Source organism: Macaca nemestrina, chromosome 2, assembly GCF_043159975.1.
Source record: "Macaca nemestrina isolate mMacNem1 chromosome 2, mMacNem.hap1, whole genome shotgun sequence".
Lineage (NCBI taxonomy): Eukaryota > Metazoa > Chordata > Mammalia > Primates > Cercopithecidae > Macaca > Macaca nemestrina.
This window is the reverse complement of record NC_092126.1, coordinates 150,297,371-150,322,393: the sequence shown is the minus strand read 5'-3', so window position 1 is coordinate 150,322,393 and position 25,023 is coordinate 150,297,371. Positions and strand designations below refer to the sequence as shown.

At 42.8% G+C, this 25,023-nt stretch overlaps 1 protein-coding gene across 7 annotated transcripts in view; it reads right to left on the bottom strand.

Annotated features, from left to right (window-relative positions):
- LOC105477709 (autophagy related 7) overlaps positions 1 to 25,023 on the bottom strand; it is a 267,730-nt gene that overhangs the window by 82,647 nt on the left and 160,060 nt on the right. The window lies entirely within an intron of this gene.

Genomic DNA, 25,023 nt, shown 5'->3' with positions numbered 1-25,023 from the left:
TGCCTCAGCCTCCTGAGTAGCTGGGACTATAGGTGCCCGCCACCACGCCCAGCTAATTTTTTTTTTGTATTTTTAGTATAGACGGGGTTTCACTGTGTTAGCCAGGATGGTCTCAATCTCCTGACCTCGTAATCCACCTGCCTTGGCCTCCCAAAGTGCTGGGATTACGTGTGAGCCACCGTGGCCAGCCCAGAGTCCACGTCTTTAGAATGAGAACACTGGATAAGACGATCACCAAAGTGTCTTGGTTTTGATGTTCTGTTTCTGGGGGTTAATTATAGTACAAACGTTACCATTTCCTTAAAACCACTGAGAATTCTTATTCTAAGAACTACATTTAAGAGCAAATGCTGGAGTGAGAGAGATTAAATGCTTGCTTTTGAGTCTGTTTAATTCACTGTGTGATCTTAGACCACAAAGTCAATTTCCTCACCTGCAAAAGGAGGTTTTGAATGCCTGTCTTCACAGGGCAATGAGAGAGGCAACGTGAAAGCCTTTTGATTTCTCTTAAGGGAAGAAAAGATGCTGTGGGAATCCTAAGCAGGATTAGGACAAAGCTCTCTGAATACAAAGGTTAGCTCCAAAATGACTTTATTTTTGGTTTCTTAGCCCCAGTGATGCCATTTCTGACCCCAATCGCTATTCCCTATAGTTTTCAAATCCCTGTAAAGAACACATTTCCTAAGTGACACAGAATGGCCTTGGGTAAAATGCCAGTGCTGGCTGTCTCTGCATTTCTTATTTTTCCATTTCGTTTTAGCAGTCTATTCCACCTGCCCAGCACTGACCCCCTATATCCCTGGCTTCCACAGACCCTGCCCCAGCCTTTGCCTTCCCTAAAGGTCTTTGACACAGCTAAACTTCTAAAATATTGACCCATTGTGATACATTGGATTCATCCCTCCTTCTCAGGTGTGTCATTATATGAAGACTCCAAAAAGATGACTTACCACTGGTGGCACTGTATATATTCTGAAAAGGAAGGTTGCAAAAACATATTGGGGATGTTGGTCATGCCAGGTGGCTCTCAAAACACACCCCTCTGGGCTCCATACACATGGACAGAATTAGGGTTGGGGCCAACTGGCACGTTCTCCATGTAGCCTGACCTGTCTGCCCTTCTCAGGCACAGAGAGTGACTCTTTTGTTTGTGTTCCCTCAGTACTTTATAAGAATAATAATTATCTCACTGTATAGATATTGTTCGTCAAAATGTGTATGTCCTTGACTGGGATGAAATTTGGGGGGTGGGCAGGGATTTTGACGTATTAATCTTCCTATTGTGTGTCTTGTACAGGGAGGGAATTCATTCCATAAAAATGGAATTTTTTGGAATGCTATGCTCTGTTCGCCTCTTAAATGGGAAGTACTCTGAGGGAAAATAACCTCAGAAGCCATGCAGCATAGAGCCAAGCCCTCATCAAGAATTAGGCCATGGCTGGCAAAGGCAACACTCTGGTGCTACCCTCTTCCTTGCCCACATCAGGCATTGTTACTCAGCCATGACCCTTTATCTCACGACATCTGAGCCAGGTCTGAGAGGCCTTCTCAACACAGTCTTCTAGGCAGCCACCCCTGCTGAGTGAGCTGGCACACAAGAGAAGCTGATGTGGCATATTTAGCAGCCCAAAGGTAGATAAGATACCAAAGGACAAGAGGACACATGGCCTATGTATGCTCCTCATGTCACCAATGAAAGATGCAAAAGGAGGTTCAGATAGAGACTAAATTGTTCCTTTAACATTCAAGAAGCCACCTCGAAACAACACCAAAGGAACGAGTGAACTCAACGAGTAAACAGCTGGTCCATCTGGTTGTGTAGCACTGAGGCTGCCTACCGTTTAACTGGTTATTATTGCTTTAAATGAGATAGTCTTTCCTGAGACCACCCAGAGCTGGGATGCTAAGCTGTGTGACTGCAGTAAGATAAATTTCTGTACTATTTCAAATATTTAAGAGGCAGTATGGTGCACTGGATAAGATCACAGACCCCAAAGCACTGTTCCTAACACACAGGGCTCTTGTAAGGATTTAATATGTTAATATGGTTAGAATAGCATCTGGCACATCAAGCATCATCTACTGTTACTATACATGGCCTGGCTAAAGTCTACCAAACAACTAGCAAAAATAGCCACAAACAAATAAGGCTTGGTCTACGTTGGCACTCTTGTTTGTCATTCAATGGCTTCATTATAAAATAATGGCTATTGCCTCGACAAAATGCTATCAGAACGGGCCAGAGGTAGAATTGTGTCGGTATATTTCCTTTTCCCCACAAAGCCCATTACTCTGGCTGTTATCACACAAGAAGAGCTAGGTAGCCCATTACTTCCCTGTTGCTCTGGCTGCTAGGAACCATGAAGTTACAAATCATATTGAATTTTGGAAGCTCTAGTAGTTTAAGTTTCCTATCACTTAAAAAAAAAAAAACAAAAAAACTTGGCTCTTATTTTCACTCCCATTCTAAAGACTTCCAGAATTAATTATTTCTACGATTTTGAGTATAGCTATCTTAAATCTGTTTTTGAAATCAGGCAGAATGTACATAAACATGAAAACATTTGTCAGATTCTTGGTGGTGAATGTCAGCCAAGACATATGTCTGAGATGGTACATTATATTTTTATGTATTACACATACCATAGCCACCTAGGAATTAGGGCAAATCTCATGTAGCATTCTGCAGAGATATTAAAAAAGACTTATTATGTTGACATTTCACCATAATGATTGATGCTTTTGCTGTTTAAAAAAAAAAAAAAAAGAAAAAAGTTGACTCCCCCTCCTCACTTTAAGATTGTTGCTCCTGTGTCAGAAAGTGAAGTTGAAATCAGAGAAGTGATCAGCTAGGCCAGCAGTCCCAAACCTTTCTGGCACAAGGGACTGGTCTCAAGGAAGACAATTTTTCCATAGATGGGGGGTGATGAATGAAACTTTCCTACCTCAGATCATCAGACATAAGAATCTCATAAGCAGCAGGCAACCCAGATCCCTCGCATGAGCAGTTCAAAATAGTGTTCCCGCTCCTATGAGAAGCTAATGCTGCCACTGATCTGACAGGAGGCAGAGCACAGGCGTTGATGTTCGTTTGCCCCGCTCACCTACAGCTGTGTGGCCCGGTTCCTAACAGGCCTCGGACCAGTACTGGTCCATGGCCAGGGGTTGGGGACCCCTGAGCTAGACCAAAGACAGAAACTTTATCTTGTTGAAACAAGTTCTCTTTTTTTATCCTCTGCATTTATTTTCATAGAATTACAGAGCTCATTTGCTTCAGTTCTCCAATTTTTTAGAGGAAACTGAGTTCCAGCATGGAAAAGTAACAAGCAAAGGTCACACAATGTGTTAATAGCTGAGCTGGTTGTAAGTAAAATCCAAATCTAGGCCGGGCGCGGTGGCTCATGCCTGTAATCCCAGCACTTTGGGAGGCCGAGGCAGGCGAATCACGAGGTCAGGAGATCAAGACCAGTGACACCCCATCTCTACTAAAAATACAAAAAATTAGCCGGGCTTGGTGGCAGATGCCTGTAGTCCCAGCTACTCGGGAGGCTGAGGCAGGAGAATGGCGTGAACCTGGGAGGCGGAGCTTGCAGTGAGCTGAGATTGCACCACTGCACTCCAGCCTGGGCAACAGGGCAAGACTCCGTCTCAAAAACAAACAAACAAACAAACAAACAAACAAACAAACCCAAATCTGACTTCTAAGCCTGTGTTTCACTTAAAACACCAAGATGCCCCTCTAGACCACTGAGATAGAAAAAAAAAAAAAAAAATGAGGAAATTGGCTTTGAGTAGCCAATTTAAATTTGAAACTCTTGAAATGTATTATTTTGTTGTAGCAAAACAGAGGGCTGTTTTGAAAACAAGACCCTAGTTCCATAAAAATCAACGTATTTTAAAAAACATTTCTGCTGCAAAATTTCATTTACTATTAAGGCATCTGAGGTGAGCTCATTCACTTAGAATCATGCGCCAATTCCAAAACTAGGAAATCAAATCATTCATTCAACCAATATATACTTACTGGTTACTTCCTCCATACCAGGCAAGGCACTAGGTCCTGAGGGTATGTTGTCTAAGACACAGTCCTTGCCCTTCAAGGAGCTCACGGTCTAGGGAAAATAGTCAACACAAGTGCTACCACTCCACAGTTTCTTAGGTGTTCATGACAGACATAAACAATTTATTAATTTATTTATTAACTGGCCTCAGCAATCCTTTCCAATACAACCCTCCAAGCACCCATAAGTGAGGGGCACACAAATTGAAATTGATCTGTCATCCCTTAACTAGCAGAGTCACTTTGTGCCTACTAAATGCTATGCAATTTGAAGTTCTTAATGTATGTTCCAGAAATGTTTTCCCCCCGACCTGGAGGCAAAGAATGCAAATTCTTACACACATTTAGTGTTTATTGAACTCCTGGGTACAGAACAATTTTTGTAGGTACTTTAAAAACCCTGGGTAATGGCTCATGAAAGACCAATTATGCCCCAAGAAGAGACTTCAGTTATCTTTCACTTGAAATTCCCGTTTCAGATAAGGAAGCACAGCTTCTATCTTATGTGTGTCATTACTCACAGTTGCCATCTGCTGCTGGGGAATCAAAAGCCAGAGTTGCCACACCACTCAGTTCACAGCAGCTGCTTCTCCTCCCCAGTGATTTACCGGCTGAGAAAAGCACCATTTACCGGCAGTCCTACCTAGTACAGATCTTCCCGCCACAAGAGTTTGGGAAACAATACTTCTAAATCTCATCCCAAGGTAGAACCAAAGACAGCTGCTCGACTCCATTTTATACACCTGGCATCTTTCTGCTCATTTGGGTAAGCCGTTTTCTTAGGGTCTGATCAAGGGAGAAAAGGCAAGAAGACATCATTTCCTTTTAACGGCTTCTGCTATGTCCTGCCCCATTTTCATCCCTGGTGATAAGTGAGTAAAGACCCTGCAAAGCCTTGCAGAGGTGCATTACCTCCACAGCTGACTGTCCAGCAGCAGAACAGTGTGTATTGTTGTCTGGAGGAGACATACTGGAAGCTAATCTCCTCCTTTGGAATGGTCACACCTGAGAGGTTTTGTATACCAATTACCTACACATCAAGTCGCCTCCAATACTGGGGCCTCAAAGAGGACACACACTTTCAGAAAAGAGTACACATACAGTGTGAACATGAAAAAATGTGACACAGTTTAGGGTTAAAGCAGGAAGAGAGGAAAAAAACTTCACAAGTGTCTACTTCTTTCCATTACATCTTTGTGTCCAAACAGTGATTGTGGCTTTTGTTAGACACAGTGGTCAGTATTGGGGGGGAGTAGAAAGAAATAAGGCTTCTTTTCAGCTCTCAAGGGTTTAGATTTCCTAGGGAAGGCAATGTGTATTAGTGATAAGCTAAACACCATGGGTTTAAGTATGAGAATATATCATATTGCCAAAAGAATAGAACCAATACAACACAATCCACTCCTAGGTATATACCCAAAACAACAAAAACATGTACCTCATACAACAACTTGTACACAAATGCTCACAGCGGCATAATTCATAAGGGCAAAAAAGTGGAAACAATCCAGATGCCTACCAACTGATGAATTCATAAACAAAATGTGGTGGATCCTACAATGGAATATGACTTGGCCTTAAAAAGGAATGAAGTTCTGATAATGCTACAACAAGGATGAACCTTGAAAACATGTTAAGTCACAAGAGACCATATATTGTAGGATTCCATTTATATGAGATGTCCAGCACAGGCAAATCCGAAGAGACAGAAAGATTAGTCACTGCTCAGGGCTAGGGGGCTGGAGGGTGGTGTGAGGGGAACTGAGAGATGACTGCTCTTTAGCAGGGTTTCCTTTCGGGGTGATGAAATGTTCTAAACAGACAATGATGGTTACACAACTCCGAATATTTAAAAAATTACTGAACTGTATATTTTTGAAGAGTGAGTTGTAGGGCATACGAATTACATCTAAATAAAGCTATTACAATAAAACAAGAATATAGACAAAGCTATAGGGGTTCAAAGGAGGGATACAGAATTTCTGGCTTAGATGGTTTGAAAGAACATAAGACAGATTAGGTATTTGAGGTAAGTTCTGAGGAGAAGTAATTAACCATCTGTGGGGTTGATGAGTAGGGAAGGGTGTGAGCCCGAGGTACTCTAGGACAGTGAGTAAATCAGCTTGATTAAGGTGGGATCCATAACTGTAGAACAAAATATATTAGGCTGAAGATGTAGTTGTGGCCAGCTTGGGCTAACTCTGAGGAGTTAAGACGACCCCTGATCTGGGTAGAATCCATTCAGCCTTACAAGTGCTCCCGGTTTTCAGGCCAACAAGGAACAATTCGTGGACGAGCTCATGATCAGTTGTTCTCACATCACTTTTAGGAAAAATGGATGTCACCGGAAGAAGGAATTGTGCACAGGGATGGCTTTTATACAAAATGAGTATGCTGGAGGCCAGAATAGGCTCAGATGCCCTACTCTGAAGGAGGTATGAGTGGACCACCAGATGTGGACCAGCAAAGAGCAGAACAGGAGCACTGGGATGTCCAGGAATCATTTGCAGAAACTGACTACTCTAAACCACATTATTCTAGAATTGTCATCATTCTGGATGGCATGGGCCAGTCCTACTGGGTAGGGACATGGAATAGGTTCTGTAAGAAATTTTAGGACTTTACTACTGTAGTTAAGTTCTACTTAAAATCAATAATTTGCTTCATGAAAAGGCTGCAAAAAATCAACAGCATTCTACGTTGCTTTAGTTTCTAGGCCCGGTAAATTCCAGTTCCTCATATGTAAAAGAACATTTAGGCACACCTTACTTTGTATAATGCGTGACTCTATCTGTATAGTAACTGTTGTTAAACTCCTTCATTAGAATTTATATGTAAATAACTGTACTCGAGAGAAATAAAGCTGAACTTTTATAAATCAGTAAGACTATCCACATGTCATGCTATCTAGTTTTGATAATATTAAAAAAACTCTCAAAAATAGAGCTTCTGGGAGGCAGGGTCTGAGTTTGTACTCTCTACAGCAGTGCTATCCTATAGATCTTTCTGTAATGATGGAAATGTTCTATATCTGTACCATCCAATATGGTAGCCATTAGCCTCACTGGCGTTTGATGAACATCTGTTTAACTCCATGAGAATCTATTCAGTAAACACACACTGAGCTTCCTCTACCTGCCAGGCACTCTGCTAGATGTTAGGTATGATTGAAATGCTGCCCCTGAACAAGTCAGAACTTGTGGTTGCAAGGGACAGAAAACTCAACCCTGATTTACTCAAGCTAAAAGGGAAATGTGGCCTCATATGCCCAGAAAGACCAGGATAATGGTACCTTCAGGGAAGCCTGGTTCTGGGCTTAGAGGACAATACCATGACCATCTTCTTGCTCTCTCATCCCAGCCAGGCTTGGCTCTCCTCCATGTGTGGTCTCCACACTCAAACTGGCTCTCCACTCACAATTACTAGAAGGCTGCCCAGCCCAGACTCCTGTTGTCAAATTCCAAATCCTAATCACAGCCTCTTAGCCAAAGTTTCATATCTCATTGGTTAAGACTGAGTCATGTGCCCATTTCTGACCCAAGCATTTTGGCCAGGGAAACACAATGTGCTGACTGCCTGGGGTCCGAACTACCTTGCCCCAACCACGGGCCAAGGGCGGAGTCAACTCCACCAGAAAAACATGGGATGAGAGTGAGACCCTGGGCCTCTCTGGGTAAAACCAAAGTACCCATTAGAAAGAGAGCACATTTTCCTAGGCAGAAAAACCAGCAGATAACCAGTCTAGTTTCTATCTTAAGGAGCTCAGTGTCTCTCTAGGGAATTCTTTATTAAAATGCTGGTCAGATCTGCTAGCCACATAGAAGAAGAAAATATTATCTAAAAAGAAAACCTCAATTTAGCAAGATTGAGGTTTGAAGTGGCCGTAACATTTATTTACATGGAATTTCCTCTGATGTCTGCTTTTTCCTAGATAATTCTCATAAAACCCTTGTGAGGAAAGGTAACAACAATGGTATCTAGAAACATTTAAGATGGAGCAGTCGGCTAACCAGGGCACACTGTTGGTGCCTTTGCACACCTGCTTCAGGTTCCAGATGTCCCCCTCTTGCACTCCCCAATCACTGAGGGTGTGCTTAGGCCTTAGAAGTCCCACATGTGTGGATGCAGGCAGACACAGGACGGCCCACCCAGGGAAGGGACATACAACTGCCAATTCACATAATGCAATGTAAATTGTCTGTTTTCATAAGGGCTACTCCAAGACAGATTATTTGTGGGCAGGATGACTCATAAGAGAGCTAAATGAAGTCGCCCCACATAGAAGACAAAGAGCTTGGAACATCACTGAAATGAGAAAAATTAGCCAAAACAGCTGCAGCACTTTAGGGTCTTTTAAATAGCTTCCTCCCGCCTACTTTCTCCACCCTTTTCTAGCTGTTTTCTCTCACTCGTTATATCCTGACGAAGGGTGTGCTATTGTTGGCTTGCAGGGACAGCCACGGCGGGAAATAATCTTCTTAGCAAGCATATCCTTTTATCCCTCTGAGTTTTCTAGTATTAGCTTTCATGAAGATGACTCTGGATTACTCTGAGAACTACTCTGAAACTACTTGGCTTGCCTCTAGGCGGAAAAAAAGTTACTAAAGCTCGGGGACAGGCCTTTCCACACTTTCAGGACATTCAGTGCTCAGACCACATGGCAAGAAGGCCCATGACCCCGGTCTGTTCTCCGCCTGGGGAACCCAGAGAACTCTCAGCCCCCTCAACATCGAACTGGACATTCCCTCTTTTTACTGCACAGATAATCTTCCAATTTGGGTGTGCCTCTCTAAAGGCATGGTGGACAGAGCCGTAGATACTCCAGGCTTGGTAAGAAAAGAAGGACTGTCTGCTTCTAATACCCTTTCTGGGTTTTAACAGATTGCTCAGGTCAGCAGTAACTGGGCCCACTGGACTGCTACTGTGCTCGCTACAGCCCACGGAATCGCGCACTTCCAGCAGATAGGAACTGGCACACAATAGGTGCTTTGTGAACACTGGTGAAATGTGAAATATTGCTGGAAACATGGAGGTGTTACTTTGTGTTTAAAAAAATACTAAAGAGAATAGGTCTTAATACTAATATCCGCAATAATTGTCTCCTATCCAGAAAAGTACCATCCCTTCTACTTTAACCCTCAGTCCCCCAATCCTAACCAGTCTTCAACCCTAAGGTGATTCAACTTTAAAAATGGCTTTTATTGGCCGGGAGCAGTGGCTCACGCCTGTAATCCCAGCACTGTGGGAGGTTGAGGAGAGCAGATCATGAGGTCAGGAGATGGAGACCATTCTGGCTAACACGGTGAAACCCCATCTCTACTAAAAATACAGAAAATTCGTCAGGCCTGGTGGCGGGCACCTGTAGTCCCAGCTACTCGGGAGGCTGAGGCAGGAGAATGGTATGAACCCGGGAGGCGGAGCTTGCAGTGAGTCGAGATCATGCCACTGCACTCCAGCCTGGGCGATGGAGCAAGACTCCATCTCAAAAAAAAAAAAAGGCCTTTATTAGGGATCTCAGGCCTGGGTGAATAAGCTATGTTAACTGGTTTTCCATTCCCCCTGGGCTAACAACTCCTTGGTCTTTTCCCTACCATGTTGTTTGCTGAAGTGCCTAGAGGACCTTTTTATGGGTTTTACTTTCTTGTTCATTTTTAAAGTAACAGCTTTATTGAGATATAATTCATGTACCATAAATTCACCAATTTAACAATTCAGTGGCTTTTAGTATATTCACAGCTGTTTAAACCATCACCACTATCTAATTCCAGAACATTTTTTTTTTGTTTTTGAGACAGGGTCTCGCTCTGTCGCCCAGGCTGGAGTGTAGTGGCGCGATCATGGCTCACAGCAACCTCTGCCTCCTGGGTTCAAGTGATTCTCCTGCCTCAGCCTCCCAAGCAGCTGGGATTACGGGCATGTGCCACCATGCGCAGCTAATGTTTGTATTTTTAATACAGACAGTGTTTCACCATGTTGGCCAGGCTGGTCTTGAACGCCTGACCTCAGGGTAATCTGCCTGCCTCAGCCTCTCAAAGTACTGGGATTACAGATGTGAAGCACCACGCCGGGCTGCAGAACATTTTCACTATCCCAAAAAGAAACCCAGTACCCATTAGCAGTCTCTCCCTATTTTCCTCCCACCCCCAACCCCCCAAGTCCCTGGTAACCATGAATCTATTTTTATGCTTCTATGGATTTGTGTATTCTGAACACTTCACATAAATAGAATCTCATTCATTTATATATATATACACACACACACACATATATATATAAATGTGTGTGTGTGTGTGTATAGGCATATATATATATATAGAGAGAGAGAGAGACAGCGCAGCCTCTTTTTTTTTGAGACTATATATATACACACATATATATGTAGTATTTTCTATGGATGCCAGTTCTTATGGTAGATGTTAGCATCACAAATTTGTATAAAATCTGTGCCCGCCTTCATAGTCCAACAAGAAACGTCTGCTGAGTGTAGAACTCCAGGGAGTTCTCTCATGGACACAACAGCCTCACTCACACTCATATTAGCTGGCAGAGGCCCTCTGTACCAGTGATATGCTTGGGCCAAGGGCCCCTGGGTTGATCATCATTAGGTAGACATCACCCAGTGCCCTGTCTCATGTGCTGAACAGGGCTAGCAATGTCGACTTTCACTTTGGGAGGCTGAGTTGGGTGGCTCACTTGAGGCCAGGAGGTCAAGACCAGCTGGCCAACACGGTGAAACCCTGTTTCTACTAAAAATACAAAAATTAGCTGGGCATGGTGGCATATGCCTATAGTGCCAGCTACTCAGGAGGCTGAGGCATGAGAATCACTTGTACCCAGAAGGCAGAGGTTGCAGTGAGCCAAGATCGTGCCACTACACTCCAGCCTGGGTGACAGAGTGATATAGATCTCAAAAAAAAAAAAAAAAAAAGTGTCAACCTTTACTTCTATTTTATCAAGTTCTTGTACCAGCCTGTCCTTTTCAAAGGACACCCTTCTTGGTAAAGATTAAGTTTTTGGTTGTTTTTAAATGTATGGATCCAATTTGTCTTTTTCATTTCATTAAGGTCAAATACATATTTGTCCTGAGTTTCCAATAAGGTATTTGAGATTTTCTTGTGCCATAATGACCATATTTGGTACAGGCAAGGCGATATACTAAGGTCTCTCTACAGATCTTGAAAATCAGATTAGCCTTGGAGGATTAAGTTAGTAACAACTAATACACCCTGGAGGACACCAGCCCTTTGGAAGGCATTCATTTGAATAGACTAGAAAAGCAGTTGAGGTTGGGAGTTTCTCATTTCAGGCAAAGTGACAAGGGAGTGGTCTCAGAAAATATGATCTTAACTAAGAAAGCTAGAACCTGTACTACTCTAGAAGACTGTTCACAAATGGTAGCAGGGCCCATGTGGAGTGGAGCTTGGAAAGAGGAAGCTTAATGTGCAAAAATTTAATATCCCTGCAACTCTCTAGAAACTGGCAAGATGGTCCCTCAGAAGAACAGATCTCTGTGGTGAGTGAGATATCACAGCTCCATGAGGTGAACACCAAACCTTCCAACCACCAGTTGTCTCCCACGTACTTATGGAGAGTGGTAGACAAAACACACTGAACTGCTTCATTTGTACATTGATCTCTTGTGAGCTGGCTTTGTGGGAGTTAGTCCTAGAAAGTCTTTATGCACTGGCAAGATTTTCTGACCTAAAGAAGTAGGAATCATGGAAAATGATGACCTACCAAAGTACAGATCTAGAGAACTGAGGTTTGGAGAACATGAAAACCATGGTTAAACACATGAAGGCCTGCCACTGAGAATTCAACTAGCAATACACAGGCCCAACTAATATGTAAGAAAGACACTATAAAGTAGTAGTTAAGAACCCAGGCTCTGGAGCCAAACGACTTGGCTCTAACACTTACTGGCTGCATGACCTTGAACAACTTAGGCTCCATATGCCTCAATTTCTCCATGTGTTAAATAAAGTGATTGTGAAGATTTAATGAGATAATCCAAATAAATGCTTAGTACGACGTATGGAACACAGCAAGTTCTCGAGAGACTAGCCATTACATCATTATTGTCCAAAGAAGAAACAGACCACCCTGTAAGATTTGGAAGGGAGATCCCGCAGGACTCCTCCCATCCCCTGCCAGGAATACAGAGGGACTAGTTTATTGAGGCCCAAACGCAAATTGATGCTGTTGAATTTACTTCAATTCCAGGGCTTCCATGCCCCTTAAACTCTTATAGACAACTCAAAATGAAAATGTGTTCTCAGCAGTTAATGTGTTTTCCATCTACAACCGCTTTTTTTGTCCTATCATTCAACTAATATGTATTTTTCCGAGTACTATGGCAAAGCGCCTGTTAGTGTTTGAGGGCACAAACGGGGAAAGGTGTGGCCCTTGCCCTCCAGAAGCTTTGCATCTTACTGGGACAACGGGATTAGAAAATCACAAAGTTCGCTGGTGATTCAAATAGATGCGTTAGATTTAAGCCAAGCATTCATCTGATGCTTGATTTAACGAGCCATAACCAAGGGAAGGGTCGGGAAAATCATTCTCTCTAGAATCACTCCATTGTATGGAACATGAGAAGCTTGTTTGTATACTAAAACCACTCATACTCTCTCTCACCCTCTCAATCTCAATCTCAATCTCTCTCTCCTTTCCACTCCCTTAAAAGTACAGCCACTAAGGGTAGTGAAGACTCTGGGGCCTTACAGGCCCCAAATCTCAGGGTTTTTTCTTTTTTTTTTTTTTTAAGAGACAGGGTCTTGTTCCATCACCCAGGCTGGAGTGCAGTGGCAATCACAGCTCACTGCAGCCTCAAACTTCTGGACTCAAGCAATTCTCCCACCCCAGCCTCTTGAATAGCTGGGACTACAGGCATGAGTCATCATGCCCAGCTAACAGGCTCACATTTTGGCTCACCTAGCTCACTTAGCAGATGGTGAAGGCAGAGACAGTGGCCTCTGCATTACAAGTTCATGCTACATTCCTTCACAGGATGTTCGAAGGCTTGTCTGTTATTTATTTGTAATTACTGCTTTAGCACTCATCTCCCTCCCATTTGTAAGTTCAATGAAGGGAAGGATGGTGTGCTTTGTTCATCATGTCTTACAGTTAACCCCTAACACAGACTTTGTATGACATTTTTACCTTAATTCCAGGCTTCTTTCAGGTTCCACACAGTCTGGTTGTTACAATTTAAGTATATTACTCTGGTGTAGAATGTCAGGTAGGGGAGAGAAGCCCCCAGGGCCTGCCTTGGATTCTGTGGACAAACATCCAGGGACAGAAAACACTAGGAGGCTCCATTCATATTGGAACAGTAACTCCCCAACCCACCCCACTGCCCCGTTTACTGATTCCTCTGTTGCCTCAAGAAATTCATAGCACCTTCGGGCAGGGGAACAACAGTGCGGTGTTTATTGAAATCTACATCTGGTAGCAATTTGTTCAACAACAACCAGCTTTTCCTCCATCGTTCTCTTCAGTCAAATAATCCACAGGGGCCCATAATACCCACAACTGCTCATTTGTGCAAGGCCTATATTGTGTCAGTTTATGTTCCTAATTACAGATTTGGGTTTATCAACAAGTTTCAGCATGGCAAGTGAAGTTTTTAGACTGTGGAGCAGACTGAAGGCACATGTCCTGAAGCAGAGATGCTGTCACTGAGCCTGGCCATCTGGGCTGAGGGATGAAGCCTCATGCTGACCTTAGGGGCTCCAGCTCCTGAGTCCACACTGGGTGAGCAGAAGCAGCCAGAGTACTCCCATTCCCCGCCCCAAGAGGTGTGGCCTCAGGATAGTATGGAGGAACCCGGAAGGAGGAAAAGCCTAGAATGAGGCTTCTGTGTAGCACGGAGAAAGGAGGAGGCACTGTGCTCCAATCTCAGAGAAAGTTCTTTCTTTGAAGGAGGTGGTAAGGGAGACTGTGCAGCTAGTTTGCTCAACTCCTCAGTGAATAAACACTTCTTTTCTGGTATCTGTGGTTAGGTGAGAAAATGGGGGTAAATCCAGAAAGCAGAGTTAGTCAAGGTTGGGGACAAATCTGGGGACTGGAATTTCATGACTTTCACTCAACTCCATAATAATGAATTGCTGATAGAAAAGCAGCATTTTTTGGAAGGGGCAGGAACAGACATAGGAATAGAATTAAGAGGAGACCGAACTTATAATGGACTTCTATCATATATGCCCGACACCCATCCACCCGTATCAGTTTGTTGAGAAGGACTGTCCCCCATCACTCCAACCACATAGTTCTGAGGGAGGCTGCCAATCACTATGACCTGCCCCTGGCCCAAGCTGGCCAATCATGGCAGCCCTTCCCTTTCTACTGCCAGCTGTCCAGAGATGGCATGTGACCCAGGCCTGGCCAATCACAGTCCTTATCTGGGATTTTTTGGAGCCACTAGGCAAGATTTCTTAAAAAATGATATTTTGGAACTGCCTGAGCCCATGTTTCTTGCTATATGGGGGAAAAAAGAACTTGTTGGTAGTGAGAGAGAATAAAGCCAACAAAGAACAGAGATGATCAACACTAAGATGGTCTTGACACTAAATCCCCCCCCCCCCCCATCTAGAGTCCTTGAAGCCCAGATTTCATGAGCTGGTTTCCTTATTAGCAATCAATTACTTTTTTTTTTTTTTTTTTTTTTGAGACGGAGTCTCGCACTGTCGCCCGGGCTGGAGTGCAATGGTGCGATCTCGGCTCACTGTAACCTCGGCCTACCAGGTTCAACAGATTCTCCTGCCGCAGCCTCCTGAGTAGTTGGGATTACAGGTGCCTGCCACCATAGCAGGCTAATTTTTTGTATTTTTAGTAGAGATGGGGTTTCACCATGTTGGGCAGGCTGGTCTCAAACTCCTGACCTTGTGATCCACCTGCCTCGGCCTCCCAAAGTGCTGGAATTACAGGTGTGAGCCACTGCATCCAGCCAATAAGTTACTCTTTTACGCTAAAAAGAGTTCAAGCTTTTGGTTTCTATCACTTGTAACCAGGGTATGGATGGCTAACAGAAGGTTTTTCACTGAAAATGATTGCTATGATGATCAACTGAGTAAATGCAAGTAAATTCCCGCTGAAAAAGACAACGTGCCAGCCAAGTGTCAGATATTCATCAGTTGTGATATGGTTACACGTGACAGATGGGCACTAAAAACACCACTGACTTGATGTCAGGCAGTGAGTTTCAGAAAACTGTTTATTATAGAGACCTTTGAAGATACACAGAGGTAGATGGACAACATGATGTCTCTCATACCTCCCCAGCCCCAATAACCATCACTCATGGCCCAGTCCAGGAGACCAGTGGTTTCAACCACCTCCCCCTGGAACATAGCTGGTTCACCTCGACTGTGCCATGGTTCCAGGCCCAAGTAGCCCCTTGACTGGATTTAGAGGTTGGGTCCCTGGCAATGGGGCAGCATCTTACAGGAAGAAGTCAAAAGTCAAGAATTCATGAATTCAGCCTGGTCAGGCTTGCAGTCTGCTCAAGTACCATGACATATCATGTGCCTCATTCTTTTAAAGGCTCATTTATGACATTTTAATATTGTCATTGGATGTGTGTTTTGTCACAGTAGGTATCAATGTAAGAAAATCTTCTTAGTGCTAAAAGTAAACCAGATACAAAAAAGTATTTTAAATGTTGATGCCAAGTTTCCTCTCTGGACTAAATTAAGGAGTCTCCTCCTTTTTATAACTCATTTACAAAAGTAGACTATAGTCTTACAAATAAAGAGTCTCTGGCATACTTAATTCAGGGTGCAGACAAGGAAGATGATTGAAACCATGAAATCTAGGTGTTAAAGACTTATTCTATCATTATCATAGAATGGTAGGTTGGAAGGGATATAGTAACATTTAATCCAATTTAATCATGCTTTATGGGTGCAGGTGTGGTCTAAACTCTTTTTTTTTTAAAGCATCCTAGATAATTCTGATGGGCAGCCAAGGTTCAGAACTGCTGCTCTAACCCAGCCAATACTTTTATTTAGCAAATGAGGATACTGAGGGCCAGAGGTGTGGGACTCTGACCAAGTTAAACATCTGGGATTAGAACAAAGGTCACTGGGCTCCATCATACTTTTCAAGTGAATAACCAGGTCATCCTACTGTGCTTTCTTTTCACAGGGGCTATACAAGTGTAACATATGAAAATTTTTGGAGTTGAAAGTAGAGAAACTGTCAGAAAATTAGAATCCAAGTAAGTAATGTACATAAGATGTTTAACTTCACTGGTGATCAGGAAAATGCAAAGTAGAAGCCTAATGTGATATTGTTATACAGATTGGCAAAAATTTAAAAATATGACAGTACCAAGATTCTGGTAAGGATATGGGACCACAGAAACTACCATATACTACCGGTATTCATGTAAGTCAGTGAACGGCTTTGGAAAATAGTCATTATTTAATAAAGTTGAAGATGCATATTTTCTTTTAATTTTTAAGTTCAGGGGTATATGTGCAGGCTTATTATATAAGAAAACCCGTGACATGGGGGCTTGTTGTACAGATTATTTCATCACCCAGGTATTAGGCCTAGTGCCCATTAGTTATTTTTCCTGATCCTCTTCCTCCTACTACCCTCCATCCTCCACCAGACCCTAGTGTGTGTTGTTTCCCACTGTGTGTCCATGTGTTCTCATGATTCAGTTCCCACTTATAAGTGATAACATATGGTATTGGGTGTTCTGTTCCTGCATAAGTTTGTAAGGATAAAGGCCTTCAGCTCCATCCATGATCTCATTTTTTTATGACTGCATAGTATTCCATGGTGTATATGTACTACATTTTCTTTACCCAGTCTACCATTTATGGACATTTAAGTTGATCCTATGTCTTTGCTATTATGAATAGTGCTGCAGTGACGATCTGTGTGCATGTGTCTTTATGGTAGAATGATTTATATTCCTTTGGGTATATACCCAGTAATGGGATTGCTGGGTCAAATGGTATTTCTGTTTTTAGGTCTTTGAGGAATCTTCACACTGCTTTCCACAACGATTTAACTAATTTACACTTCCACCAATAGTGTATAAGCATTCCTTTTTCTCCACAACCTCGCCAGCATCTGTTGTTTGACTTTTCCATAATAGCCATTCTGACTGGTGTGAGATGTATCTCACTGTGGTTTTGATTTGTATTTCTCTAATGACTAGTGATGATGAGCTTTTTAACATATGCTTTTTGGCCACAGGTACGTCTTCTTTTGAAAAGTGTTGTTTATGTCCTTTACCCACTTTTTAATGGGGTTGTTTTTTCCTTATAGATTTGTCTAAATTTCTTGTAGATGCTGGATATTAGACCTTTGTCAGATGCATAGTTTGAGAAAATTTTCTCCCATTCTGCAGATTATCTATTTACTGATAGTTTCTTTTGCTGTGCAGAAGCTCTTTAGTTTAATTAGATCCCATTTGTCAATTTTTGCTTTTGTTGCAATTGCTTTTGGCATCATCATGAAACTTTTGCCTGTTCCTATGTCCAGAATTAATGGCTAGGATGTCTGGATGTTTTCCAGGGTTTTAATAGTTTTGGGTTTTACATTTAAGTCCGTGATCCAGAAGAGGCATATTTTCTATGACCCAACAATTCTAGTATGAGGTAAATAACTTATAGTATACCTTCACAAAGAGAGTGATATCACCCCCAAAGGAGCAAAAACTGGTCTTTGGCAGGCAAAAGAAATCTTAGATATGACAGTGTTTAGCGGCTCTCCAAAGCTCAGCCCTATCTGACAAACCCTATTCTTTAGTATTAATTAAATTCTAAACTGTTGGTATTAAATTGCCCCCTAGAAGGAGTGATAATGAAAAGAAGGCTGAGAAACACCCAGAGAAATGCTGCACATGAACCCCAGGAGATACATACCAGAATGCTCCAAACAGCACACTTTATTATGAGACTAGAAATGCTACAAAAGTCCAGCTACTGTAGAGGAGAAATTTCAATATATCCAATTATGAAACACTATATAGTAATGAAAATTAACTTTAGTTGCACACCAAATGGGTAACCTTTACAATATTGAGCAAAAAAGACACAAAAGAATCTACATATTATAGATAATTCTGTTTAAAAAATTCAAAGTCAGGCAAAGAGACTTATATTGTCTAAGGACCCATATACCAGACTGAAATTGTACAGGAAAATTATTCTTTCTAGTTACTAGTTACTTCTAGGCCTGTGGTCAGGAAGTAAAATATGAGATGGGTGAAAGGCAATAGAGTATTTTTTGACCAGGGTGTTTAAATCATACTTGTTCTCTATATAAAATGTTTTAAGATTTTTTCTGCATATGTTATAGCTCATTTGGAAATATTAAAATATAAGAGAAAAAAGCAAGGGGGAAATTTTCTTGATCTTTGTCATTTTAATTTTTCTAAAGCATTGTTTGGCTCAAGTTATTCCTCTATTCACAAGTAATGATAGAAACCTTCTCGGCCAGGTGCAGTAACTCAGACCTGTAATCCCACTCAGGCCTGTAATCCCAACACTTTGGGAGGCTGAGGCGAGTGGACTGTTTGAGCCCAGGAGTTCCAGACCAGCCTAGGCAACATGGCAAAACCCTGTCTCTACTAAAAATGCAAAAAATTAGCCAGACATGGTGACGCATGCCTGTGGCCCCAGCTACTCGTTTGGATGAGGTGGGAGGATCACTTGAGCTTTAAGGTTGAGGCTACAGTGAGCCAAAATTGTGCCACTGCACTCCAGCCTGGGCGACAAGGTGAAACTCTGTCTCAAAAAACAAGAACGAAGAAAAGAAAACCACCTCAAACGTGCATGGTGCTTTCATTTATATAATCTCCTTTGCCCCTCAGCCTTAGTAGTAAGGAGTGAGCCAGAATTCATTTTAAGGGAGATAATGGCTTAAGTTAGAAAGACTAGTAGGAGTGCCAGGTGCATCCCATGGGGAAGTAGACAGGCTTTGCCGAACAAAAGATCAGCTGAGCAGGCTGGAGGTGGGAGCACGCCCAACACAGAAGTATGTATGGTGGCACAGAGGGAGCACACGGGGACACGTGGAGAAGAGGCCATGTTCAGCTGTCCTTTTGAGGAGCCAATTTCAAAACAGGGAAGAATGTCCTTTCTAAATGATGTTTTAATCAAGTAGTTGCCACTGTTTCACACTATGAGGTTTTTACACAGATTTTTTGGGAACGATAATACATATTCTTACACCCTCACTAAAATCAAATAGTTGTTTTTCCTTTTGTTTGTTGTACAGCTAAGGTCTTCCTCTGTGGCCCAGGCTAGAGCGAAGTGGCACAATCTCAGCTCACTGCAGCCTCGAACTCCTGGACTCCAGCAATCCTCCCACCTCAGCCTCCCAAGTAGTTGGGACTACACGCATGTGCCACCAAACCTGGCTAATTTTTGTTTTTTTGTAGAGATGGGGTCTCACACTGTTGCCCAGGCTGGTCTTCAATTTCTACTGTCACACAATCCTGCTACCTCAGACTCCCAAAGTGCTGGGATTACAGGCATGAGCCACTGCACCTGGCCCTAAAATATTTTAACATAGGTTATTCTACAATGAAACCACCTGTTTCTAATCACTTTGACACTCTAATAATATCCATTTAATACACATTAAAATTTTAATGGCTAATGATTGTTTAAAGTTCAAGGTATTTAGGTTCAAAGCCCTATGATATATATCCGGAAACATTTTTATGAAAAAAAAATCCATAGTTTTCCATTTGGTTCATTTGTATTTAGTTTTCAATAACGAATGTTTATATTGAAGATTTCAAAGCACATCAACTTTGTGGAGTAGAAATTATGCCATTTTACAGACGAAACCCAGGCAAGATGAAGTGTTGCAACTAGTGATGGGGCCAGTGAATTCCTACTCTTCAGGACCCACATCCTACGCTCCCCTCCATAAGACCACCCTGTTTCTGGGCCCACACTGCTAAGGGCTGAAGAGAGCTTGGCTTACTATTACTTCAGCCAAGCGATCATGGTACTGGATGATAACACTGTATTTCCATAGGTTATTGCTGAAAGAAAGAGAAGAGGCTAGGTGCAATGGCCCACACTGTAACCTCAGAACTTTGTGAGGTTGAAGCAGGTGAATGGCTTGAGGCCAGGAGGTCAAGACCAGCCTGGCAACATAGTGAAACCTCATCTCTATAAAAAATAGAAAAATTGGGCCAGGCGTGGTGGCTCACGCCTGTAATCCCAGCACTTTGGGAGGCCGAGGTGGGTGGATCACCTGAGGTCAAGAGTTCAAGATCAGCCTGGCCAATATGGTGAAACCTGTGTCTACTAAAAATATGAAAATTAGCCAGGCATGGTGGCAGGCGCCTGTAGTCCCAGCTACTTGGGAGGCTGAGGCAGGAGAATCACTTGAACCCGGGAGGCAGAGGTTGCAGTGAGCCAAGATCACGCCATTGCATTCCAGCCTGGGCAACAGAGCAAGACTGTCTCAAAAAAATAAAAATTAAATTAAGAAAAAAAAAAAAGGAGAAAGGGGAAGGGGGAAACAGAGTACAGATAAACCAATATTTGGGTACAGAAACTTGTAACAGTTACCTCTAAAAGACTGGTTCCAAACTGGTGCTTTAAAACTTAATTCAGGCTGGGTGCAGTGGCTCACGCCTGTAATCCCAGCACTTTGGGAGGCTGAGGCGGGTGGATCACAAGGTCAGGAGTGCAAGACCAGCCTAGCCAAGATGCTGAAACCTTGTCTCTACTAAAAAAAACAAAAAAATTAGCTGGGCATGGTGGCGTGCACCTGTAATCCCAGCTATTCAGGAGGCTGAGGCAGAGAATTTCTTAGACCCAGAGGCAGAGGTTGCAGTGAGCCGAGATCATGCCACTGTGCTCCAGCCTGCGCGACAGAGTGAGACTCTGTCTCAAAAAATAAATAAAAATTTAAAAATCCAACTTTCCTTCCTTTTAATAAAGTGTGGGGTAAAATTAAGTATGGCCTCTTTCAAAGAGGATTAAGGTAGGACAAACACAAATGCTTTAAAGCTAGCAGCAAATTAAAACAAAACAAAAATATTCCACAGCAGTTTACATATTTGTTATTAGAACCTCAACAATTTTGTCCTGCAACAATAAGATATACATATTTCTAGTTTAATACTGAATTTTTTTCACCAGATAGCTGAATAAAAGCAAGTGGGGGCCAGGCACCGTGGCTCATGCCTATAATCTCAGCACTTTGGGAGGCCGAGGCAGGTGGATCACCTGAGGTCAGGAGTTCGAGACCAGCCTAACCAGCATGCTGAAACCCCATCTCTACTAAAAACACAAAAATTAGCCAGGCATCAGGTGCCTGTAATCCCAGCTACTTGGGAGGTTGAGGCGGAAGAATAGCTTAAACCCAGGAGGCAAAGGTTGCAGTGAGCCGACACCGCGCCACTGCACTCCAGCCTGGGCAACAAGAGCAAACCTCCGTCTCAAAAAAAAAAGCAAGTGGGGACCAACTCTTAATTTCCCTTTACAACTCAGGGCAGAGTAAAGGCCAAAAAGAAAGGACTTATCTGTTACCTGCTCTTTTCCCAGTGGCAGGTTGGGATTGGAGTCACAAGCTCATCTATAAGTAAAATCTCATTCCCACAGATTTTATTAGAAGCCAGTTTAAGAGTAAGAAAGTACAGTAATGCTGGCTGACCAGGCCCCACGATGGCACAGTGGAAGAAACCATGCTATCTGAGAAGCAGTTTTAAGGACACAGATAAAGAGCAAAACCACTTTTGGAAACGGCTCAATATGAAAGTAGAGATATGCTCTATAAAGCAGAATGCCTCTGCATCACCCTATGCACATCTTCCTCTGCTTCCAGCCTTATGAAGCGTACTGTAAACCTCAAGATGTAGATAAATCCTGAGCACAGCTAGAGTCTCGACAACTTCATCCATAAAATGGGATAATAGCCACCTCATAAGATTGTTATGGGCATCAAAAGGGCAGGTACAAAAGTGCCCTGAAAATTACGGATAACACAATTAACATTAGTTGCTATATGTTGGTACTCTTGGTACCAAGAGTACTCTTCATCAGAGATCTTGGATGCAGTCATGACACCATCAGTAGTGTTTTGGTATTCTTCATCAGAGATCTTGGATGCGGTCATGACACAGGCACTTCTGGAATGCTCTGTTCTCTCCTGCACTTGGAGCTCCAACCTTCAAGACCCAGCTCAAAGCCTAACTCTTGCCTGGAGCTTTCTCTTGCACCTGATGCTCCTGAAACCCTGCAGAACTTACTGAACTATGTGCACACCCACTGCCCTGCAGTCCTAGTGACATTCCTGTCCTATCTCCCCAACTATACTGCGTCAGCCTCCTAAAAGCCTGGCTTGTACCTCTTTGATTCCCACACCGTGAACTCAGCAAAGGGTCAATAAATATCTGTTGACTGATAGAAGCCATGATGGAACATCAACAATATTTAATTTAAAAAAATATACAACTTATGATATTTCACATTTCCTTCCCTCCCTGTTCCCCTACAGCTGAGAAGCAAGATGGATCAAGACTAAGAGCTCAGGCCCGACGCAGTGGCTCACGCCTGTAATCCCAGCACTTTTGGAGGCCGAGATGGGCAGATCATTTGAGGTATGGAGTTTGAGACCAGCCTGGCCAACATGGTAAAACACTGTCCCTACTGAAAATACAAAAAATAGCCGGGCGTGGTGGCAGGCGCCTGTAGTGCCAGCTACTTGGGAGGCTGAAGCAGGAGAATCGCTTGAACCTGGGAGGTGGAGGTTGCAGTGAACCAAGATCACGCCACTGCACTCCAGCCTGGGCAACATGGTAAAACTCTGGAAAGAAAAGAAAGAAAGCAAAGGAAGCAAAGAAAGAAAAGAAAAAAGAAAAGAAAAGAAGACTAAGAGCTCAGAACTAAAAATCAATTTAATTTTACAGTCTCAAAATAAGGAAACTCCCCAAACTCAACACATATATCAGATGTTATGTTTGCAAGTGAGAAGAGTCAGCTGTAAAAATACAGCCCCTAGAATAGCGGTCACAGGGCAACTGCAAGAACACCTCCCGGGGAAGCCTCCACTGCTGATGTGAAGTCAGGAAGTTAGGCTCAGCAGCGCCACAGGCCAGAGAATCTCCACTTCCTGATCCCCAAGAATTCATTTAGTTTTCACTTTCTCTCACACATATTAGATACTGAAAAACCCCTCCTACCCAGCAAATGCACTAATTTACCTAATTTTTTAAATAACTCAACGGGATTCATAACTACCCATCAGAGCTTCTGGCCAGGTCAGATAACAGTATGCCATTCCATTCTGAGACAACAGAATGTAGTTTAAAAAGAAAAAAAAATGTTGATTTTTGTTTTGTTTTAGTTAAGACAAGGTCTCCCTCTGTCTCCCAGGCTAGAGGACAGTGGCACAATCTTGGCTCACTGCAACCTCCACCTCCCGGGTTCAAGCAATCCTCCCACCTCAGCCTCCCAAGTAGCTGGGACTACAGGTACGAACCACCACGCCTGGCTAAAATCTTGATAGTTTAGTTGGTCAGTGTAATCTTTTCAAGTTCTAAATGTTTTATTCCTGTTTGACTTTTCAAAATATTGAAAATAGCCTTCATAGTCCCATTCCTATCTCCTTAAAAGCCTCCACCATTGGGGACCCTGGATGGAGGATGGGTGGGAACCACTGCTCAGGGCTGGTTGGCTCTCAGGGCTGCTTCAATCAGACCAGGATGCCCCGGTGACACCCAGAGAAGACGCTCACCTAGACGAGGCCTGCCTGGAGCAGCAGGACCTCAGGGGCATGTTGCCTAATAGGGTAATCGTGTCTCCCCATTTAGAGAGGAGCGTGAGGGTGTCAAGGGAATTAAAAAGATAAGCTCAAGGGTATATCACTTGGTATGTATGACCAGTGCTTAAGTATTATTGGAAAAAACTCTAAGTATAACATTACCAACTTGAGGAAAAAGCAAATAATAGTTTAAAATCCTGTTAATTTCTGGGAAAATTTGGACACGTACTGGATTTTAGGTGGCATTATGGAATTATTCTTTGTTCTGTGATGATGGTACTCTGTTTACATCAGAGAATGTATTCTTAGCAGACTCAGCTAAAATTTAGGGGTGAGGTGTCACTGTATATAAAACTTGCTTTCAAATGGTTTAACAAAAGAGAAAACGAGTAAGTGTGTATATGAACTGTAATAAGATGTACAGGGAGTGCATGCACGTATACGGAGAGATAAACCACATGTGGCAAAATGTTAATTGTTGGATCCAGGTAGGAGGTATGTGGGTATCCACTGTACTTTTCATTCAACTTTCTGGTATATGTGGGAATTTTCAAGCTAAAAAATCTTGGGGGAAAAACTGTGTGGTAAACAGGGAAATTTTAAAAATTCAGACCCAGGTTGGGATTTAGATCCTCTAAACACCTGCTTAAACTTACACAGATAGCAAAGTGCTCTCATCTTCCCCAACCCCCTTATCTGCCATGTCTTCTACGGATGGAGCCAACTGTGGCTTTCTCCCTCCCCGTAGCAAGCACAGAAGGGAGGCATTTGGTTGGTAGGCCCCTTCCATCTCTCCCCGCAGTGTTTACAGGCTAGCCATAGTATAAGAAAAGGCTAAAGGAGGTGCACAGAGACTAAGGCTTTGAAAACTGAGGTACAATAAAAACGGAAGAGATCCTTGCCATAATCTACAGAAAACGCATTCCTAACAACAATGAGCTAACATCCTACGACAGCCTGTCACAGACGGAAAATCAACACTGCATGCAGAGAGAGCCAGAGAAAGGAGAGCGGGAAGGAGAAACAAAGTGCCCCAACTATGGGCACTTTTTGGCTTGCTTTTCAAACATCTGTATTGATAATTCACACATATGATTCATCCATTTGAGGTATAGAATTCAATGGTTTTAGTATATTCACCATTGTGCAACCATCATCACTATCTAAGATTAGAACATTTCATTACCTTGAAAGGAAACACTTATCTG